Source organism: Podarcis liolepis (genome assembly GCF_965112155.1).
Source record: "Podarcis liolepis genome assembly, chromosome: 4".
In the NCBI taxonomy this organism is placed as follows: Eukaryota; Metazoa; Chordata; class Lepidosauria; order Squamata; family Lacertidae; genus Podarcis; species Podarcis liolepis.
This window is the reverse complement of record NC_139558.1, coordinates 2,415,378-2,421,352: the sequence shown is the minus strand read 5'-3', so window position 1 is coordinate 2,421,352 and position 5,975 is coordinate 2,415,378. Positions and strand designations below refer to the sequence as shown.

General features: G+C 41.9%; 1 long non-coding RNA gene across 1 annotated transcript; it reads left to right on the top strand.

Moving 5' to 3' along the window:
- Positions 1 to 1,980: 1,980 nt before the first annotated feature.
- LOC310706087 lies at positions 1,981 to 5,705 on the top strand. The gene is made up of 2 exons (XR_014525655.1): positions 1,981 to 2,258; positions 5,401 to 5,705. It is a non-coding gene; the product is annotated as an uncharacterized lncRNA (long non-coding RNA).
- The last annotated feature ends 270 nt before the right edge of the window (positions 5,706 to 5,975 follow it).

Here is a 5,975-nt window from a genome sequence, read left to right as displayed (position 1 = left end):
TTCTTTTTACTGCCATAGACACATATGTCCAAAGTTCTTCTAACCACATGAGCCCTGTGACATAAGGAAATAACTGCAAATATTTCTTTCATTCCTTGAAACAAATGTTCAGCTAACACTGTGCTCAGAAACTTTCTCCATCTATAAAGAAGTATTGGATATTAATTATTCCAAACAAAGGGGGCATTACAATGACTTAGTTGCACAGTGACAGTCCTAAATGTGCCTACTGAGAAGTAAGACCCATTGCATTTATTTGAAAGTAGGTCTTGGTGTTTAATGTCAGGAGTAAGCCACCAGTAAATCACACTATGCAAGTTGGAGTTAACTCTTTACTACCAAAAGCAGGATCTGCACAGGAGTGTCCGGCCTCATGAGCACATGAAGTAGCTGCTGAGACTGAAGGTCCCCACCTCCCCACAGCTGCCCAAGTCCCCTCCTCTCCAGGGTTAACATTATTATGTAATATTTGCAGCTTTCGGGGGGGAAATCTGGTGGAAACAAATGCCATTTGCATTCACATTATGTAAATCTGGCCCTGCCAACGAGTGAATGCACACACCGTGGCATGGATGCTTTAGTTGAGATCCCTGCATTGCAGAGGGTTGGACTAGATGACCCCTAGGTCCCTCCCAACTCTAGAATTCTATGAAATGCCACACCCATTTCCATACCCATTAGAATTCTCCAACATCCCTAGTTCAGACATTATTATGTAGACAGCAGGAAGACGCAATTCTCAAAGTCATACTGAAACCCCAATATAATAGTGATACATGTCACTATATGATACAGAATAATTTGGAGAGGGGAGAATTGGAAAACTTTCAGCCCCTGGCATTAATAATTTAGCTAAGTTGTTTTTTCCAGCTTGGTTAATTGTATTCACTATATTAAAGTACAGCAGCTGCAATTAATTAACACTTTAATTATAAATTCAGAGATATCATCTAGTTCCTTCTATGTGGTACAAATCAGTGTACACAACCATAACCAATAGCAACAGAATAAATCACTTATCTTTGTTCTCCTATGCACTTCTCATAGGTTGCATATAGTTATCTACCTGGGGGAAAGGTAAATGCTAAGGCTGTACACGGCCTCCCACTGTCCCGTGGCCCCAATTCCTCTGAGGTTCTCTTCAGAGACATAGAGAGCACACTTCCTTCAAATGTGGAGTTAGAGGCAAAGGCTAATGCAGATGCCAGTCCATCCATTAGTGAAAGTGTCTGGATCACTAATATGACATTATGTGTGGACCAGGGGGTGCAAGGGGTGGGGGGCACCGGGGCGCCGAATTCTGGGGGGCACCAAATGTATACCTACTGTATACCAGTCCATCTCGATCTGCGACAGTGAAAAGCAATGTAGTGAAAGTCCCTGCCCCCCTCCTCCATCTCTCTGTGTAGTGGTTAAGAGCAGTGGACTTGTAATGCGGTGAATCGGATTTGCTTCCCCGCTCCTCCACATGCAGCTGCTGGGTGACCTTGGGTTAGTCACACTATTGGAGCTGTATCTTCGTGGCAGCAGACAACAGAACTGTGAGACAGGTATAAAATACTCAAGCAAGAGTTTTATTTACAGTGGTGCCTTGCAAGACGAAATTAATTCGTTCCGCGAGTTTTTTCGTCTAGCGAATTTTTTGTCTTGCGAAGCACGGTGTCGGAAAAGTTTTGGAAAAGCTTCAAAAATCACCAAAAACCTCAAAAAAGGCTACCACACCGCGTTCTATGAGTTGCTCCTCGAAGTCAAGTCGCAACTGTATTAACGGTGTTAAGAAAAAGGAAACAAACTTGCAAAAACCGCAAGATGTTTTCGTCTTGCGAAGCAAGCCCATAGGGAAATTCGTCTTGCGAAGCAGCTAAAAAACCGCAAAACCCTTTTGTCTAGCGAGTTTTTCATCTTGCGAGGCATTCGTCTTGCGGGGCACCACTGTACAACCTTACAAACACAAAAAATGTGGGTGTTCTCTTTTGCAGGCAAATTCAAACTGCAACTTCTCCTCCTTTTGTACTCATCACCAGCTGTACCCAATCAGCCTAGAAAACCACTCCCAGAACTCACAGAAACAGTTCTTAAAGTTACAATCATCTTTTCTGTTTCTTTGCAGAATGACTCCTAACACACACTTCTCTGAACTCTCTCAGCTTCACTCACGGGAAAGTAAATTGTTAGCTGCTTTAAGACTCCTTAGTGTCAAATATTTCCCAATAAGTCAGGAAACAAAAGCATTTCCCCCCGCTGCATCGTTGTTACTGGTGAGTGATTTCCCCCCCTAAAAAGGTCAACAACTTTAGCTTCCCCCCCTCCCCAAAAAAGTTCAATAAAAGTTAATTTGCGGGTGCTGGCTGGATCTTTGCACCCTGGTGCTAAAGATGTTATAGAGACTGAATGATGTAGACACAGTTGTGTGTTCAGACCCAGAGACCTCACCCCTAAATAAATTCAGACATGACTCAAATTTTAGTTTTGTTTTTTGGCAGAATTTAGGCCACAACTGTATTGATTACAGAGAGTGAGTGGTTCCATAGGCTCTGGTTCAACTAGCTCCCTGCACCCTTGCAGGCAGTGCTGACCCAGGGCACCAGCACAGGTCAGCCAAGGGTGAACACCTGAATAAGCGGAAAGCCGGGAATGGGCTAACTCCGCCACCCAAATGTTCCCCTGGACTCAGGCACGGGCACAACCCCCTCTCAGGGGTTGACCAAACCAGCTGAGTCCCTGTATTCCTTTAACAGAATACCCTTCATATAGGGATGGCGAGAGCGTTCTCCCATCCCTATCACCTGAACCAGTGCCTATCCACAACCTTACAAGTTGTGATGATTTGCTACACGGCAGGTGAAACCCAAATGGCAACAGCCAAGCAGCCAAGTGGGGAAATTCCAGCCATGCCCCTGTCCCAACGACAGTCGACACACGGCGGCATAGTAAGGTCAATTGCAAAATGCCCTAAAAGTAGGGAGAGGTGGGCAGGTATTCTGAATGCACGAGCCAAAAGAGGAAGCTCTGCACCCCATTGGCCAGATTGAACCCAACATTGAGGGAACCTACCACTCGGGTGTTGTGGTTAACCAATCAACCCACCCACAACACAGGGAGTCAGTCTCCAGGTCTCACTGCAACATGTGCCCTCTTTTACGGAGGACACAATTAATTGAAGAATGTGGCCTGCAGTTCGTCAACTTTGCACTTATTAATCATACCACCCAGCAATGAAGTGTTGCATTATAGTGTAACATGTGGCATGTGTAAGGTGGGGGTGGGGAGAGAGGCTTGGCCATACACAATATACACCGTCTGGGGAAATGGGTTACTATGGAACTCCAGGTGAAAGATCTGCACATCTGTCTATTAGAACAAGAATTCTCAAAATAATATTTAAATACTATTTAAAATAGTAATGCAATAATATTCAATTGATTTTTTCTGTCAAAATGCAAACTGAAGTGTCTGCTTTTATATTCTGAAAACTGCATCACCATATTGCAAAATCGGGTGGGCAGCTAAATTCTTATTTCCACATTAGTCCAAGAGGTATAGACTTTGTCCAAATCCTGAGGCAAGGCCCTTCCAAGGTGAGGCATTCCTGCCCTGGGGGCCATCTGCCCCAAACATAACCTCTGCCTTCCACCAAGCTCTTAGGAGATATTCTGAGGTGTTTTGCTTTTTTAGCCCACTGCAATCTAAGCAAGAGAGCCCATCTCCAAAATGATGTGATTGGAGAGTGGGGGGAAACAGAAAGTGGTGGCCGTTTTAGTTTCACAATGAAAATTAGCAGGGTGACTGAAACGTCTATTTTCCAAATACTGCTTCAGATTTGGGGTCCCAGGCAACCCCCCCCCTCAAAGCAATCCCAAGTGAATGGGCCCCCAAACAGAGCCCTAACAGGGCTGAAGCAGGTCCTGAGGTGAATCGGGGCAGGTGGGCCTCACAGCCATAGTACAGACCAGGTCATTTTGTTTCAGAATTCATGAAGATCAAAATCCTCAAAATTCCTCCTCCAGATACATTTGGATGACATTGATTATCTGGGTCCATTTCAGATGGGTTTTCATCCTGGTTCTGGCACTAAAATGGTGGTGGTTGTTTACATTTTTATTCACCCGAGACCTGTTAGTTCCTAAGCTTTTATTAATCAAGCATTTATAGTTTGGCGCTGCTCCTATTTCATTATTATATGATTGATTATTGTTGTTTCACTATCTAAAATTTATCTTAGTTGCTCTGAGTCACTTTGCCTGAGGAGTGGGATATTAAATTCCCCAAACAAATGACTGAATATAATAACTTATGTGCCTGGAAGCAAAGCAAACATTCCTGGTAACATCTGCGGCTTTTTTTAAAAAAAGTATGGTCACAGTCAATGAAATGTAATACAATTCTGAATAATTCTGATTGTGAGACAGAATATTCCACAGAACCTCTTGAGTGATTGATGGGGAAGTAAGATATTTTCATTTCAAAGACTGCTAGTCAGAACTTTTTTCAAAAAAAATTTTTTTTAAGAATAATTGTGCACACAGAAAACTAGCAAGTCAGGGAGAAGGGACCAATTTTCCCTTTGTCCTGGCATGTGTAAGAAGGTAAGAAGGGTGGGAGGGAGGGAGGGAGGGATTGTGTGTTTGTGTGTGTGTGTATATATGTGTGTCTGTGTCTGTGTGTGGGAGAGAGAGAGAGAGAGAGAGAGAGAATTAATTCAATAATATGAGTCCCCATCTGCAGTCTGAAACTATTGATTCTAGGCACAGGTTTACCACTGCAAGTAAGGCTTTAGTCAACACCTGCAAGAATATGTTCAAGGCATTTCTTCATAAATACAGTGCAGTTCCATCATATTGCTGCATCTTTGCTATAGACAGCCCTGCAGCACAGCATAAATCAATATTTAGAGTCCTCTGAAATATATGCATTTTGATGGATTTTTAAAAGTCAAGAACTTTAATGAGGCATTCGGGAAGTACAAAAGCTAGTAGGAAACCACATTCCATTCACAAATTAGTCCAGGAGCTGCAAATAAGAGAAATTCATATTGGAATTCAGAAAGGCTGAGTTTCTTAAGCATACTTAGTTACAAAAGGACTGTAAGCCACGTTTTTAATGGCAAAATGGGTTTTCCTTATGCAGGTTGTACTGATTATGTTGGTAACTTTGTGGCATTACAGCTACATATTTTTTGTTAAGGGTTGTGGAATAATTCAGCAAAATGATCATAGGCAATCATGTAATTTATGTTCCACCAAATACAAAAATCTAATAAATGGAGAAGTATCCACATAAATTTTAAATAGGAATATAATTGCACCACGTTAACCAGATATTGCTCAGTTGGTAAAACTGCTCTTGAAAGGTTTTTGTAAAAAATAAATAAAGAGGTTTTGTTTATCTGCTTTTTTACAGTGACATGGAACTTCAAACAAATATTGAATCAATGCAATCTTTGCATGCATCTCTATTGATCACATTAATACTGTGTCATGGACAGGATCTAATAACAGAAAAGTGTTTGGGAGTGAACGGCAATATATGGATTTCTCATTTAGATTATTCTCAATAGGACAAAGACAAAGCAATTCAGTTTCTGATTCCAGCTGAATTAGAAAACAGCTATTACTTTCAAGATGCTTTGTAGCTGCACATTTGAAAAGCCGTAACAGTAAGACAGGTCTATACTCTTACTTTCTAAATAGATTTGTAATAATGAAGCCTTTGAAGTTGCTGGCTGAGTTGCTCCAATAGGATGGAGTTTTCATGAATTTTCAATTAGTGGAGGGAAGACAGTTAAGTTATTTAAAGAATTTGTATGTTGCCTTTTAGGGGAACCTCAGGCCTAGGGGCTGAATGTTATCCAACCTCCTCCAAGACTGTCCATGAGGACGCACGGCCCTAGCATTGAAAATAGTTCTCCATCTCAGGTTTAGGGCATAGCTCTCACAAATTGAGAGGATATTTATTAAGAATGAGGGATCAAAGTA